Genomic DNA, 17,286 nt, shown 5'->3' with positions numbered 1-17,286 from the left:
ACTATACACAAAGAATCCTAAAGATGCTACCACAAAACTACTAGAGCTAATCAATGAATTCGGTAAAGTAGCAGGATACAAAATTAATGCACAGAAATCTCTGGCATTCCTATATACTAATGATGAAAAATATGAAAGTGAAATCAAGAAAATACTCCCATTTACCATTGCAACAAAAAGAATAAAATATCTAGGAATAAACCTACCTAAGGAGACAAAAGACCTGTATGCAGAAAATTATAAGACACTGAGGAAAGAAATTAAAGATGAAACAAATAGATGGAGAGATATAACATGTTCGTGGATTGAAAGAATCAACATTGTGAAAATGGCTCTACTACCCAAAGCAATCTATTGATTCAATGCAATCCCTATCAAACTACCAATGGCATTTTTCACAGAGCTAGAACAAAAAATTTCACAATTTGTATGGAAACACAAAAGACCCCGAATAGCCAAAGCAATCTTGAGAACGAAAAACGGAGCTGGAGGAATCAGGCTCCCTGACTTCAGACTATACTACAAAGCTACAGTAATCAAGACAGTATGGTACTGGCACAAAAACAGAAAGATAGATCAATGGAACAGGATAGAAAGCCCAGAGATAAACCCACGCACATATGTACACCTTATCTTTGATAAAGGAGGCAGGAATGTACAGTGGAGAAAGGACAGCCTCTTCAATAAGTGGTGCTGGGAAAACTGGACAGGTACATGTAAAAGTATGAGATTAGATCATTCCCTAACACCATACACAAAAATAAGCTCAAAATGGATTAAAGACCTAAATGTAAGGCCAGACACTATCAAACTCTTAGAGAAAAAAACATAGGCAGAACACTCTATGACATAAATCACAGCAAGATCCTTTTTGACCCACCTCCTAGAGAAATGGAAATAAAAACAAAAATAAACAAATAGGACCTAATGAAACTTAAAAGCTTTTGCACAGCAAAGGAAACCATAAACAAGACCAAAAGACAACCCTCAGAATGGCAGAAAATATTTGCAAATGAAGCAACTGACAAAGGATTAATCTCCAAAATTTATAAGCAGCTCATGCAGCTCAACAACAAAAATACAAACAACCCAATCCAAAAATGGGCAGAAGACCTAAATAGACATTTCTCCAAAGAAGATATACAGACTGCCAACAAACACATGAAAGAATGCTCAACATCATTAATCATTAGAGAAATGCAAATCAAAACTACAATGAGATAATCATCTCACACCAGTCAGAATGGCCATCATTAAAAAATCTAGAAACAATAAATGCTGGAGAGGGTGTGGAGAAAAGGGAACACTCTTGCACTGCTGGTGGGAATGTGAATTGGTACAGCCACTATGGAGAACAGTATGGAGGTTCCTTAAAAAACTACAAATGGAACTACCATATGACCCAGCAATCCCACTACTGGGCATATACCCTGAGAAAACCATAATTCAAAAAGAGTCATGTACCAAAATGTTCATTGCAGCTCTATTTACAATAGCCCGGAGATGGAAACAACCTAAGTGCTCATCATCGGATGAATGGATAAAGAAGATGTGGCACATATATACAATGGAATATTACTCAGCCATAAAAAGAAACGAAATTGAGCTATTTGTAATGAGGTGGATAGACCTAGAGTCTGTCATACAGAATGAAGTAAGTCAGAAAGAAAAAGACAAATACCGTATGCTAACACATATATATGGAATTTAAGGGAAAAAAATGTCATAAAGAACCTAGAGGTGGGCTTCCCTGGTGGCGCAGTGGTTGGGAGTCTACCTGCCGATGCAGGGGACGCGGGTTCGTGCCCCGGTCTGGGGGGGGTCCCACGTGCCGCGGAGCGGCTGGGCCCGTGAGCCATGGCCGCTGAGCCTGCGCGTCCGGAGCCTGCGCGTCCGGAGCCTGTGCTCCGCAGCGGGAGAGGCCACAGCAGTGAGGGGCCCACGTACTGCAAAAAAAAAAAAAAAAAAAAAAAAAAAGAACCTAGAGGTAAGACAGGAATAAAGACACAGACCTACTGGAGAACGCACTTGAGGATATGGGGAGGGGGAATGATGAGCTGTGACAGGGCGAGAGAGAGGCATGGACATATATACACAACCAAACGTAAGGTAGATAGCTAGTGGGAAGCAGCCGCATGGCACAGGGATATCGGCTCGGTGCTTTGTGACTGCCTGGTGGGGTGGGATAGGGAGGGTGGGAGGGAGGGAGACGCAAGAGGGAGGAGATATGGGTACATATGTATATGTATAACTGATTCACTTTGTTATAAAGCAGAAACTAACACACCATTGTAAAGCAATTATACCCCAATAAAGATGTTAAAAATAAATAAATAAAAAGAGTAAACAGTATTTGTTAAAGCCTCTACAGAGTAGGTAAGTTTTCTGTTTTTTGCCTTCTTCATCATTTTTAATTGTAGAAGTCAGTGGCATTAATTAGAATTGTGATGTTGTACAACCGTCATTACTACTTTTTCCAAAATTTTTCATCATCTCAAACAGAAACTCTGAAACATTACATTTGGTGAATTTTCACATAATATACAATGTGTAGCCAAAATCCAGATTGGGATATAAAATGTTTCCAGCTTCCAACCGGCTCCCTTATGCTCTTCTCTGGTTAATGCCTTCCCAGAGGTAACACCAGTCTGACCTCTATCACTGTGGATTAATTTTGCCTGAAAGTTAATTAATATAAGTGGAACCAAACTATGTATTAGGCTTCTTTCACTCAACACTGCCCATATGATTCATCCATATCGTTGCATGAATCAGTAGTTTGTTCTTTTTTTATTGCTACATAGTATTCCATTATATGAACATATCACAATTTATTTTTCTTCTCCATTCATTCTCCTATGAATGGACATTTGGGTTTTTTCCAGTTTGGGGTTATCAGAAATAAAGCCTCAGACTCATGGTCATAGAGAACAGACTTGTGGTTGCCAAGGGGAAGGGGGTTGGGGGGAGGGATGGAGTGGGAGGTTATAAGCAGATGTAGCAGATGTAAGCTATTATATACGGAATGGATAAGCAACAAGGTCTTACTGTGTAGCACAGGAAACTATATTCAATATCCTATGATAAACCATAATGGAAAAAAATATTAAAAAGAATGTATAATATATATATGTATAACTGAATCACTCTGACGCACAGCAGAAATCAACACAACACTGTAAATCAAATATATTTCAACAAAAAATTTAAAAATAAGAAATAAAACCACTGTGAACATGACTATGTAAGTCTTTTAGAGAAAATGGATTCTCCTTTTCCTTGGCCATTGTATTAGTCTTCTAGGGCTACTGTAACAAAGTACACAGACTTAAGCAACAGAAATTTATCTTCTCGCAGTTCTGGAGGCTGGAAGTCCCAGATCAAGGTGTCGGCAGGGTTGGTCCCTTCTAAGGCCTCTCTACTGAGCTTGTAGAGACACGCCAACTTCTCTCTGTGTCTTCACAGGCTCTGTGTCCTAATCTCCTCTTCTTATAAAAACACCAGTTATGTTGGATTAGAGTCCACCCTAATGACCTCATTTAACCTTAAATCCCTCTTCAAAAACCCTGTCTCCAAATACAGTCACATCCTGAGGTACTGGGAGTGAGGTCTTTAATATATGAACTTGGGGGAACACAATTCAGCCCACAACAGGCACGTACGTGGGACTGACATCACTTGGTCACAGGATGAGCATGTGTTTACTTTTTGTTTTTAATAGATCTTTATTGGAGTATAATTGCTTCACAATACCGTGTTAGTTTCTGCTGTATAACAAAGTGAATCAGCCATATGTATATGTATATCCCCATATCCCCTCCCTCTTGCGTCTCCCTCCCACCCTCCCTATCCCACCCCTCCAGGTGGTCACAAAGCACCAAGCTGATCTCCCTGTGCTATGCTGCTGCTTCCCACTAGCTGTCTATTTTACATTTGGTAGTGTATATATGTCGATGCTATTCTCACACTTCAGCTGAGCTTCTCCCTCCCAGGCCGTGTCCTCAAGTCCATTCTCTATGTCTGCGTCTTTATTCCTGCCCTGCAACTAGGTTCATCAGTACCATTTTTCTTTTTTTTTTTAGATTCCATATATATGTGTTAGCATACGGTATTTGTTTTTCTCTTTCTGACTTACTTCACTCTGCATGACAGACTCTAGGTCCATCCACCTCACTACAAATAACTCAATTTCGTTTCTTTTTATGGCTGAGTAATAGCCCATGGTATATATATGCCACATCTTCTTTATCCATTCATCTGTCAATGGACATTTAGGTTGCTTCTGTGTCTTGGCTATTGTAAGTAGTGCTGCAATGAACACTGTGGTACATGTCTCTTTTTGAATTATGGTTTTCTCAAAGTAGATAAGGTTTTAACACAATTATATGGTTTTCTCAAAGTAGATAAGGTTTTAACACAATTATGCTATCTGTCCATCACTCTATCATACTTCTCATTCTTTGTTAACATAATTTGGGATTTTAGATCCAAACTGTAATTATATTTTTATGTTATATTCAATGTCTTTTGATAATAACTTTTTTCACAGGTTCAGTGATAACGAGTTTCAGTCTCCACGTTAGCCCCACGGTCACCAACCCCAGCTGCTGACACTCTAGTTCAAATTGTTGAAACCATTTTTCTCCCAGGGAGGTTTGACGACCCGGAGGCCACCAAGGCATCACGCTGCCTGGAGAATCTTTTCACATGCTTACTGAACACACGCAAGTCCACTTCTGTGAAATGCCTGCTGAAGCATTTTGTCCATTTTTTATTGAGTTTTGTGGCTTTTTTCTACTGATTTGTGGGAGTTCATTATACAAAGTCACAATCAGTTACGTGTACTGCAAATATCTTCTGCCACTTGTCTTTTTACTTTCTTTATGTCTTTCAATTTTAAAAAAACCCTTTAATTTAAAGGTAGTTATATCTTTCAAACATTTTTTCGGTTTTGGTATTTTTGTGTCTTGTTTGAAAAAAAAAGTCTCCTAATTCTGTGATGGAAAAGCATTGTCTTGCAGTTTTCATATTACTCTAAAAGTTTTAACGTCTAGCCTTTTAAACTACCTGAAACTGATTATCCCATATAGATAACCAGTCGTTCCAGCACCATTAATGGTGGACTGCCTCCCCTCTGTGCCTGATTGGCTAGAGCGATCTCCACCAGACAGCACAGTCTCACATCTGTTCCAAGGTTAGGTTTTACCTACTGATGGGTCTACTCCTGTACCTAAGCTTAATTTCTCTAACTTTAGAATGAGTCTTGCTTGATACCTGCTATCATAAATCCCCCAAACTTCTTCAGGAATCTCCTGACTTCTATTGGCCAATAGTTCTTTCATATAATTTTATAATTAGGTTGTTAAATCCCAGCTCCCCCCCCACCCCTCCACACAAAACAAGATCCTGTTGGGAATTGTAATGGGCTAAATTGCATTATAAATTGAATCTAATTTGGGAAAAAAAAATCATCTTCACATACTGAGTCTGCCTAGCTCTATAAATATGGTATATTTCTCCATTTATTTAGGTCTTCTTTAACGTCCATCAATAAAGTTTTATAACTTTCTGCATACAAGTTTCAGACATCTTTTGTTAGGTGTATTTCTAAGGTTCCTTATTTTTGTGCTATTGTAAATGATACCCTTCTAAAAACTACATTTGTCTGTTGCTGAAGTATAAAGACAGAATTGGATTTTGGTATATTAATCTTCTAGCTAACTGCCTTGCTAAACTCTTTTTCTAATACTATAGTTTATAAATGTTCTGACTTTAAAGGGAGTACCTAGGAATTTGTCCATTGTATCTGAGCTGTCAAATGGACATGCTTTTGTCAACTTTTTGATCTCTTCTGTATCTGTAATTACATCCTCCTTTTCATTCACAGTAGTGGTTATTTGTGTCTTATTTTTGACCTTGCCCATTCATACCCTATTTGTCTATTTTGTTAAGACTTTTTACAGAACCACCTTTTGGCCTTGTAGATTCTCTTTGTGGTAGCTTTGTTTTCTATTTCATTAATTTCTGTTCTGAACTTCGCTTTTTTGAATTTATTTATTCTCTAAGTTAACTTGAGCACTCAGTTCATCCGTTTCCAGCCTCTATTCTTTCTAAGTACTTAAGGCTATTAATTTTCATTATAATTTCTTCTTTGACTAATGAGTTATTAAAATGTTTTTTAAATTTCCAAATACGTTGGCACCACTTATCTTTTAATTATTGATTTCTAACTTTATTATGGTCAGAAAATGTGATCTCTTTGGATCTATCAATAATTGTTATGTGTTGAAATTTCCTTCCTTTCATGGCAAGATTGGTCAATTTCTCTCTCCAGTTTGATATCTTTTTCTTTATATACTCTGAAGTTATTTTATTAAAGTATATAAGCATAGAATTGTATCTGCCTGGTATATATGTAATGGCCCTCTCCCTAACAATGCTTTTTAACTTAAAGTCTATTTTGTCTGATATTAAAATAGCTCTGCTGGGTTAATATCAGGAGAGCTTATTTTTTTATATCCTTTTACTTTCAACCTTTCCACTTCTGTGTGTTGAAGGTATGTCTCTTGAAGGCGCATGTAACTGAGTTTTGAACTTCAATCTGATCTGACAATGTATGTCTTTTAACAAGTAAGTTTACTCCGTTTACATGTATTGAGATTATTGAAATATTTGGATTTGTTTCTGTCTTTTAAAAATATTATTTGCCTCACTTTTTGTATATTTTTCATCTCCTCTCTTGCCTTTTATTTTGGGTTGAAATTTTTCTTATTTCATTTATTTATTTCTACCAATTTAGAATTTAGAGTCTATTATTTTTTCTTTTAATGATTTTACCACCCATATTTAACAAGGTCTAAAATTAAACAACAAATGAACTATCCTTTCCAGTTTCTGGAAGCCATGTTTTCTTCCAGGTTAGTGAGGACTGAATTCCTGAAATTCTCATCTGAATACTACGACTCTGTTTTGATTCTTCTAGATTCTGCTCTTTTCCCTGTTCTGCAATATATTCACAGACCACACTGTTGGATCTTTTCTCTTTACTTATTTATTAACAAGATGAAAGATAAATGAACTCGTTATGAGCACACTGACTTGGTCCTGCTTTTTGTTTACTCATCTGGTAGCATAGCCCCTTCTTGGATCTATTATCTCAATGTAGGTTTATGTCCATAACGCCTAGCGAATTATGAGCTTATGAAAGGCATTTACCTGATGGAGCAGATTATTTTTCAAGTGATAGTTTCAAGAAACTGTTTCTCTGGATTTTTGATCCAAAGCCCTACACAAGAATCAACAACTTCCAAAATATTAATACACTGTGACCAGGGTTCACCAATCACAGCCCCTCACACAGTACTTTGCTTACATACTATCTCTTACCCTCTTCCTGCCAAACTCAGTCACAGCTTTTAAAACTCTGCCTACACTTCCTAAAACAATGAAGGCCCCAGGACATGTGGAAGCGGGAGAGAGAGCACTTGGCTGGCTTCACAGCGTAGAACCATAAGGACAACAGATTTTCACAATGATTATCTCACCAAGCATCAAGTGTGAGGTGCACATTGTTCCCCTTCTTACAGACAGAGAAACCAAGTCTCCAAGATGTGAAATAACCTGTTCAAGGAAACAGATCTAGCAAACTGTAAAGTCAGCCCTGAGAAGCCTAACCAATTTCATGAAAGAGTCAACAGTGAGGAGCCACAAAGCTGTACCAAAGAAGTGATTCCACACTGAAGTAAGACTGCTTTAAGTTTCCAGGCCTACCTGCAATCATCTGAGTAAAGAAAAGAAACTTTCATGTAGGTAAAATATATAAGTAGTATATATTCTCTAGCAGATATAACTCATGGCTATTTTCCATATAAATCGTCTCAAATCAAGATTTGATTCTAACAGCTCTAATTCTAAAAAGAAGAGTCATGAACAGGAGTAAAAAGACCCCTGCATTCACTGCTTCTGCAACCGCATTTTCTGCAAAACTCTGCAGTTCTATTTTTAACATTTGATTACAGCATCAACAGAGCTATATTCCATAAAAGCAATTATATTTTGCTCAGCAAAAAATCAGAACAGAATAACATGTGGCATACTAACAACTGTCAGAATAGAAGCAATTTAGAACATTTTGGGATAATGATTGGGATCATTTTTCAGGATTTACAGCGAACACATTTTAACGGCGTGCTACCATGAGGCCTACTGCAATGCTTAAGTTATGCACTACACAAACCAAAAATGCACAGAGAGCCCAGTATTTTATCAAAACATTAATAACAGCACTCGAGAAACCTAAGCTTTTATCACACACTTCCTACTCACCAGCTCTCTCCATGTATAAAAAGCAGCATTTAACTTAAAGTACTTTCCTTTTCTTTAAGGGCTTTCTCTAAAGGTCTGTGAAGTGGAATTGCTCAACTAACACAGGAAAGGCAAACAGGTGGCAACCCCCTCCCATGTCTAAGTGAGACCATGCTTATCTGTCGCAGCACCGCTCCTGGCTGAGGGTACACGCGACCTCAGGATCCTCCCCGACACAGTATTCCAGGCACCGTAACTCAGAGCTCGTGTTGGTAGGTCACATCTCCCCTACATGAAGGTCCTAGACAAACAGGCTAGGGCAGTTAGGGGGATGCAATTATGTTTGATTCATGCTTCTAAGCGCAGGTCATGGTTGCACAGGTCTTCCAGGTAGAATGGAGTGGTTAGTAGCACATCAGTGTTCTCATCAAGAACAACCAGAAAAGTGAGACAAAATATGGGAATCAACTCCTTGGAAGCAGCTGAGAGCAATGAAATTCAGAGAAGCTAAAGGAAGGAGAGACCCTCCCTCCTGGAGGGGAGCCAGCCTCTGTAGCTTCCTTTATCCTAGAGACTTTGCGCAATTCCAGGCACAAGCAGGAGCCCGAGAACCCTGGCATGGCTTCAGGTGGAGACTTGGGGTCCAAACACAGAGCTGGCTTTCCCCTCGGGACATTTTTCAAATTCTGAGGGCAAAATATATAAATCTTAACAAAAAGCCACTGAAAGCACAGGGAAGACAAAGATTGTAATTTGGAAACCCGAGAGAGAAGGGCTGTAAAGAATACAAAAGACTCTCCTCTGGAAACCCTAAAAGGCCAGAGCTCAGAAGAACAAGACGCAGCTCACCTGGGCTGTAGACCAGCTCTGACACAGCAGATCCTGGCTGGGTGAAGGCGATGGCCACCAGGTAATGAAATCAGCCGACCGACTTCGAAACAATTACTATGTCCAGGAAAACAGGGAAAAATACGAACAAAATAAATGAGAAGAAGAATTCGCCAGATAATTACAGTCTTTAAAAATATCGGGGACTTCCCTGGTGGTCCAGTGGTTAGGGCTCCATGCTTCCACTGAAGGGGGCATGGGTTCGATCCTTGGTCAGGGAACTAAGATCCCACATGCCATGTGGCATGGCCAAAAAATAATTAAAAAAAAAAATTTTTAATCAAAGAGGAAAATACAGAACTAAAAAACCAATATCCAAAATCAGTAACTCAAAAGAAGGGTTTGACAGCAAATTAGACACAACAGGAGACAGGACTAGTTAACTAGAAGACAGGTCAATTAAAACAAATACCCAAACTAAAACAGAAAGAGAAAATTAATTAAAAAGAGTATCAGATAGAAGTAGGACATAATGCAAGGGCCTAACGTGTGTGATTCAAGTCCCAGAAAGAGAAAAAGAGAATAGGGTGGAAGAGAGAATGGCCGAGAATTTTCCAAAACAATTAAAATATCAAATCACAAATTATTCAAGAAGCTTTTCAAAGCCAAGCTGCCTTATTACAGAGAGAGAGAGAGAGAGAGAGAGAGAGAGAGAGAGAGAGAGAGAGGTTACATAAAGAGAACATCTGAAAAGCAGTAAAGGGTGGATTTAGACCACACACACGCTACTTTCAAAGAAGTAACAAAAAGACTGAAAGTCAATTTCTAACAGAAATGATGAAACCACCTTTAAAGTCCTGAAATAAAATAACTGCCAACCTGGAATTCTATAACCAAGGAAACATCATTCAAAAATTGAAGATGAAGTTAAGACTTCTTCAGACAATCAAAGCAGACTTTGTCACCAGCAAACCTGCACTAGGAAAAGCAAAAGGAAAATGATCCAGAGGGAAGCCCAGATACGCAGGAAGGAATAAAGACTGATGAAAGGGATGAATGAATACTGACTGCAACCAAACTTTGGAAGCTCTGAAAGAGACAGAGAGGTGGTACCGATTTAGCAGAACTGAGAACAAGGGATCCCAGAGCAGCAGCAGCGGAGAAAACAGAACAACCTGTGTACATCTCAGAACCCCCAGAAGGTTCAGGCACAGGCCTCACAGAGGACCTCTGGAACTGGGGCTGAACTGATGCAGACAGTTCCAGGGGTCTAGGGGCTGGTCGAGGAAATAGATAGACTAAAAGAAGCAGTAACATACAACAAGCTTTACTTTATCAGGTGGCCCCTGGCTGCATGAGACGCGAAGTCCCTCAGCATGACCCCATTCAGGGGCTTAAGGCCAGGGGACACCATCCAGAAGGGAGGAGAGTGAGGCTGGAGGTAGAGGAGTGTTGGAGAGGGGCTTGCACCTTCAGACGGGGTCACTCAGCAGCACAGTGGGGAGTCTCTGGGTCAGAGAGGTCCGAAGGGCAGCTGCGGCTTGGGGTCTTATAACCATAAGGCCTGATCTTATCAATGGGCAGCAGAAGCTGGGGGAGGTTTTGCAGAGTATGCAAAGCAGGAAGGTTCTAAATGCTAAAAAAAAAAAAAAAAGAAAAAAGAAAAAGAAAACAAATTCTGCTTATTCAGGCCATTGTGTAAAATAACTGAACGTGGGGACTTCCCTGGTGGTGCAGTGGTTAAGAATCTACCTGCCAATGCAGGGGACACAGGTTCGAGCCCTGGTCCGGGAAGATACCACATGCTGCGGAGCAACTAAGCCCGTACGCCACAGCTACTGAGCCTGCGTTCTAGAGCCCGCGAGCCACAATTACTGAAGCCCGTGAGCCTAGAGCCTGTGCTCCGCAACAAGAGAAGCCACTGCAATGAGAAGCCCTCGCACCACAATGAAGAGTAGCCCCCACTTGCCACAACTAGAGAAAGCCTGTGTGCAGCGACGAAGACCCAACGTAGCCAAAAATAAATAAAGAAATTTATTTTAAAAAAGAAATAACTGGATGTGTAAAAATTTGAGTTTGGAACCAGCAAGCTTTCGACTGAACAGGTCTCAACCCACGGTGAAGAAATAAATAACCTAGGGCCCAATGCACAGAGGCCATCTTTGGCCATTTATATAACAATTGAGAAGGGGGGTTGCTGAAATAAGAAAGGAAAATTGGGCAAACCACTTGAAAAAATTTAAATCCCTAGATTCCCCTCCCTTTACTCCACCAGAATTCTAGAGGTTTCTTCCCTGAAAAGGCTAAAACAAAAGATCTGTGGTGTGGGGACTGAGCACCTCCAATTCACATGGTAGCAGAGTGAGCCATGAGAAGGCATGGTGAGGCCATGCCCTCTGCCACTGCAGCATCTTATTAGATGAAACACAGGATGTGCTCCATGACAATGAGGATTCAGAGCCAGAATGAGGAAGACTTGAGATCCAGAAAAATGGGCGAATAGGATTCCAAATATCACAGCAAAGGGAGTGTCCAGGATGACCACTGTGCAGCAGGCTTAGAGAGTCATCAACCCAAGAGAAAAGAGTGAGGAATCTGAGAAGAGAAACGGAACAGAGAGATTATCTGCTGGAACTGACTTTGTGCAAAACTGTACTGAGAGGCTACGGCAAGAGAATGATTAAGAAAATGAAAAAGCAAGGCAAGTATCAACTTCAGGAAAACAAAAAGTTAGCTAGGCAACAAGCGTAATGCACTACACAGCTTTGCTGTGAATAATATTTGCATATGCATGGTAATGTAAACCCAAACACTGACTAAACTAAATTTGTAATATACCCACTCTGGAGGGTGAGGAAAGGGAAGCAGAGGGGACAGTGAGGTAAAAAGCTAAAAATCTTCACTGCCATAATGATGCCTAAACTGATGAATCGAAGAGCGCAGGATCTGCATCCCATGTAGAAATGTGGAGATGTGATGTCCAGAATAAAACCTAAAAAATCAAGAGTAATTGCCTCAGGGCAGGTTAGGGCAAGGAACTGCTGGGCTTTCCTATTGTTATTTGACTTTTAAAACTATGTCCTTATTTTATTAGGCAACATAAAGATTAATTTTAAAAAGAGACATGAATATTTTTCTTTTTAGCAATATAAAACTTGAATTATTAATTTCAAACCACAAGTAATACCAGCATCTCTAATGTCTGTGAGAAGACAGCTGATCCTTTTACTTTTTTTTTAAATTTGAAAGCGTTTAAACTATCCTGTTATGCCAAAACTCCAAAATCTCCCCATTTTTCATGGTACCATGGGGAAATACAATCTGATGTTTCTACCCACAAAACACCAAAGAGATTAAGATCAGTTAATTTCTTCAATGATTATTTCATGATCAATGAACTCTAAGTACTTACTGGACAGCAGCCAACATCATTCCAGATGCTGATGGTGGAGCCCCAGAAAATAACTCAAAACGAGGACCCGCCAGCTGAATGGCTCTGAGCAAGTGACTGCTCACCCAGGGTAAGGACCCCACGGACCTTCTCTCCTGCCTCTCAAGGGGTTTTAACCACCCTGAGAGGGGATGCTGGGGCCGAGCTAAAGTCCCTGAATTATAGAGAGAAAAGAAGTGTTAAATTCTTGGATCTGAAATGAGGGGAAAGCAGAGTATAATCCAGGAGTTTAGGGTGGATAAAGCTGGCAAGTTTGTATACTAAATGAGGGAAGAATAAGAAAGATCTCTGGTGGCCATAAGGCCGAAGAACTCTAGAGGGCAATCATGTTGAGAGCTGCAGGCTCTTGGCTGTGCAAGGAAAATCCCCCACCCACCACCGTCTCCCGTACAAAGTCATTAGTACATTTGTTTTTGGATGCTTCAGAAAAGATGCTTTTGTAGGGCTAGACTGGGGTGAAGGGAAGGTGACAAGGACTCATAAAGGTTTTGAGTGTCAGATTTGGATAAGACAGGGCAGTGCCGAGACAGCCCCTGAGGGTAGGGATTTGGGACAATGGAGCCCGTAACCTGCAGAAATTAGAAGAAAGTTTGGGGAGGGCTTGGGACATCTTGGCCAAAAGAACTGATACAGGTGCCAGCCAATTATACCAGATCTTGCGGGCAGGGGGAGCTGGAAGGAATCTGAGATACATAATCAAATGAAAAATTCTGTGGTAGATGAGAGGGTTTCAGACTGTTTTCCACAGAAGACTATCAATAGTTTCTCAAGGCACACATATAAATCAATGAGGTCTGAAAACATGACATAGTATATATATCCCTCTCACAAAGAGTCACAGGGTACATCAGCACAACAAATACATAATATACACAATAATACATAGCGCATAATAATACATAGTTCAACCCTGAATAACTGGGCCTTCTCCAAATGTGACCTTGGAATCTTTTTTTAATTCAAAATACACATTTAACATCGTGCATAACCAGTCTTGCACTGCACACACTATATAGGGAATGCTGGCATAGGAAATTATAGTGGGAATTCAGAGAGAGATAAGGTGAAGTGTTTTTTCTTTTCAAAATTGAATACCCTTTCTCTGACTATATAAATAATATACACTCAAGTTGCTAAATTTAGATAATACGAAATAGCATACAGAGGAAAAAAGAGAATTTACCCATACTACCGCACACAGAGCGCAACATGTAAAGCATATTTATACCTCGACTTGTTTCGATTCACAAAGTTCATTTGATTTTTTTTTTTTATAAAGACTTCGCTCAGAGTACATAGTTTTTCATTTAGAAATATATTGCGGACATCTATGGACACCAATCCTCCAATGATGGGCTGTCTCACTCTTCTCATTCTACTGCACATTCTATTTCTACCATCAAAACCCACCAGATAACATATTTCCAAATATCTCTGATGATGACTACACCTTTATTAATAGTTTTAAATCCTCTTTATTCTGTTTAGAATTATTTTTGTACTGCATTCGGTTTGATCTTATAATGATAGCCCTACTTTCTTTTTCCTGGCCCTTGTGAGATAATAGCTCTTCGCAGATGCTTTGGTCTGTTATTTTAAGCATGTTTTTGGTCAACAGCATCTATCTGAATTTTGCTTTTTGTCCCAATCCAAAGCACTGTCTTTTACTAGGGGAATTTAAGCAACTTGCATTTATTGGGATAGCTGACAATCTGATGTTTCCCCCTGCTATCTTATTTTTATGCTTGTTTATTATTTTTTTATCTTCTGTTTTTCTAACTTTCCTGTCTTTTGCTATTTTGGCCAACTTTTCTATTTGTTTATTTCCTTGTTCCAATCATTTGAAAATTACACATTTCTTTTCTATTCAAAATTTTAAATACCTACTTGAAAATACATACCTAGAACATGTATATCAATGGCACATATACTTACAGGCTCTATGCAAGATGGCAAGATTTTCTACTCCACCTGACCTCCCAGATTTTATTAAACAACCACAACTACTCAAACTTAATTTTATATTTTATTTGTTTAATTGCTTACTGCTGCATTATTCATACCAATGTTTCTCATCTTTTGACATCTTTTATTGATAACTTCTTTTTTCATTTGGCTTACGCATGTCAAGTAATTTCTTCTTTCAGAAATGGAAAGCAGAGACTATGAATCTATTGTATTTCCAAAGATAACTATTATTTGCCCATTTATGTGAATAAGCTTAGAAATTTTGCGTATAGAAAGCCTACAGCAACCTAGCTTAATAGTCTTATTCCTTCTAAAACATATAAATGTTGCTGCATCACCTCCTAGCATTGGGTTTTTGGTTTTTTAAATTATTATTTATTTTATTTATTGAACTATAGTTGATTTACAATGCTGTGTTAATTACTGCTGTACTGGGTTTTGAGGGTTAGAACCTAGTATCAGTGTGATTCTCTTTCCTGTGAAAGTGGATGGTTTTTTCTTATCTCATGCTTATCTTTTGTTTTTTTAATCACTGATTCAGAAAAAATCAACACTGAAATACCTACTATCTGCCCACCCAGTGTCTGGCATCTACTCTCCATGTCCCTTAGCTTTTCTCTCCCAACTGCCCCATCTTTATCCCAAAGGGATCCTCCTCTGGTCTAACTCACTCATCCAGGTCTGCTCATGGGAACATTTTCATGTCCTGTCTGCAGATACTGCATTTCACGCCCTTCTTCTGCAATGTGACTTCCTTTTAGATCTCGCTAAGGTCATGAGTCAGAGCTGGTATGAAGTTTCCTTCCACATCTCTATTTCACTGTGTGCCACTGAGCCCAGAGGCTTCCTGACATTAGTACATGATATGCCCTAAATACTAATACTTGCTTCAAAACGCCCTGTGTCTGAGCACCAAGCACTCGGGGTGATTCCAGGAGGAGAGGCCACGCCTGTCACACAGAGGCACAGGAGAACCATGGCGTCAGGACCAGCCCCAGGGCTCTGGCGGCTGCTGCCCTGGGAGTGAGCAGCCTGGGAGGCTGAAGAAACCTGTGGACGTGCAGTGCCCAGGAGGGACGGCAGGATGGACCCTCACACTGCAGCGGGGCTTTGTTTCTTGTTCTTTGACCCTGTGTGATTCATTTGGTTACACTGAAAGCAAACTCGGCTTTTCTGCTGTACTATTCCAAGTATCTCTATGTCTCTATAAGCACTCTGTGTGATATTAACTGTGGTTCTTCCCATGTTTCCATTCTTTTCAGGCCTAAATCATTATCCCGCAGCTACTTTGAAATAAATGTGAGCAAAGCACTTTCCCTACCCCCCAGTCATGAGACTCCCAGGGTCGGGGGCTGGGGACGGAAAGGCAGACCACCTGAGCCCTGACCTTCAGACTGTCTAACTGGGGGTTCCTGAGATGGGGCCCAATCGATCTGTTTCTCCGGCTGCTGTAACCAATCACCACAAACCTAGAGGCTGAAAACACACAAGCGAATCACCGCACCATTCTGGAGGCGTGAAGTCCAAAACGAGGCTGCAGGGGAGAATCCGCACTCGGCTCATCCAGCTTCAGGGGCCACCCGCTCCCACCTCTGCTCCCATCCTCACCCCCCTCCCTCTTTCCCCTCTAAGGACCCTTGTGATGACACTGCCCGCCCCGCCGATACTCCAGGATAAACCTCCCCGTTTCAAAATCCATAACTTACTCGCGTCTGCAGAGCTTCTTCTGCCGTGTCAGGTAACATTCTCACAGGTTCTAGGGATCAGGACAGGACACCATGGGGGGTAGGGGCGTCACTCTGCCCACACACCCAGGGATCTGAACGCTTCACAAGAACAAATAGAACACAGAGCGAGAAGCACCACACCGTCATTGGAACCTGTTCTTTCAGGACACTCTCTGAGCCCTCTTCACCTTAGAAGTGCAAAACTGACACCATGATGAACAAACGGATTGTAATATAAGCAGAATACTCCCTGGCTGTTTATTAAGGTAAAATACTGCAATATGCACCTAACCTACTTATTATAAGAATTAACTTTCAAGTGAGATATCAAATGAGAAAAAAGACATGTTTAAGAGTCAGTGGAAGATGCAAACTCTTACATATAGGATGGATAAACAACAAGGTCCTACTGTATAGCACAGGGGACTATATTTCAAGATCCTGGAATAAACTATAATGGAAAAAAATATTATATATGTGTGTATATATGTGTATAACTGAGTCACTTTGCTGTACAGCAGAAAATATACTTCAATTTTAAAAATTAAAAAAAAAAGAGTCAGTGGAGTAAAATAATAATCAAACCAAAAACCTGGGCTGTGTGTGATGTTTGTAGGGTCACTAGAAGTCCTTTCCACAACGAAATCAAGATGAGCCCCCGTGGTGAGCCCTGCGCATTCCTTCTCAGGGCTTTCACACTAAACTTTAGACAGCTGGCCTCTCGTACGCTCAGAAAATATACTTCCATTTTCACTTTTTCATTTCTCTTAAGCTTTTTTACCAAAAGGAAAAAAGTGAAATTTCTGAACGGCTGAACATGTTATTAGGAAACAGAATTTTCAATAGCCAGGTTCTCAGTCCATGCCCGTATTCCAAATGTGTCAGTATTTATTATAAACAGCACACAGAATTGAGAGATTTTATAACGTGGGAGTTTCCTGGGCTGCCATTCGTCAGCTGATATAAAAGTTAGTGTAATGAAAATGTCAAGAAACAGCATCACATTTA

At 40.0% G+C, this 17,286-nt stretch overlaps 1 protein-coding gene across 3 annotated transcripts in view; it reads right to left on the bottom strand.

Moving 5' to 3' along the window:
* Positions 1-17,286, bottom strand: part of ENTREP2 (endosomal transmembrane epsin interactor 2) — a 364,437-nt gene that overhangs the window by 191,739 nt on the left and 155,412 nt on the right. Inside the window, exon 2 of one of the 3 annotated variants that reach the window (XM_060156927.1) lies at positions 9,154-9,249. The exons of the other annotated variants lie outside the window; for them this stretch is intronic. The gene's annotated coding sequence lies outside the window, so the exon portion shown is untranslated. The remainder of the gene's footprint in view (positions 1-9,153; positions 9,250-17,286) is intronic. 3 annotated transcript variants of the gene reach the window in all.

This window comes from Lagenorhynchus albirostris, chromosome 1 (genome assembly GCF_949774975.1).
Source record: "Lagenorhynchus albirostris chromosome 1, mLagAlb1.1, whole genome shotgun sequence".
Lineage (NCBI taxonomy): Eukaryota > Metazoa > Chordata > Mammalia > Artiodactyla > Delphinidae > Lagenorhynchus > Lagenorhynchus albirostris.
The sequence above is the reverse complement of the archived record's forward strand: the minus strand, read 5'-3'. Positions and strand labels throughout refer to the sequence as shown.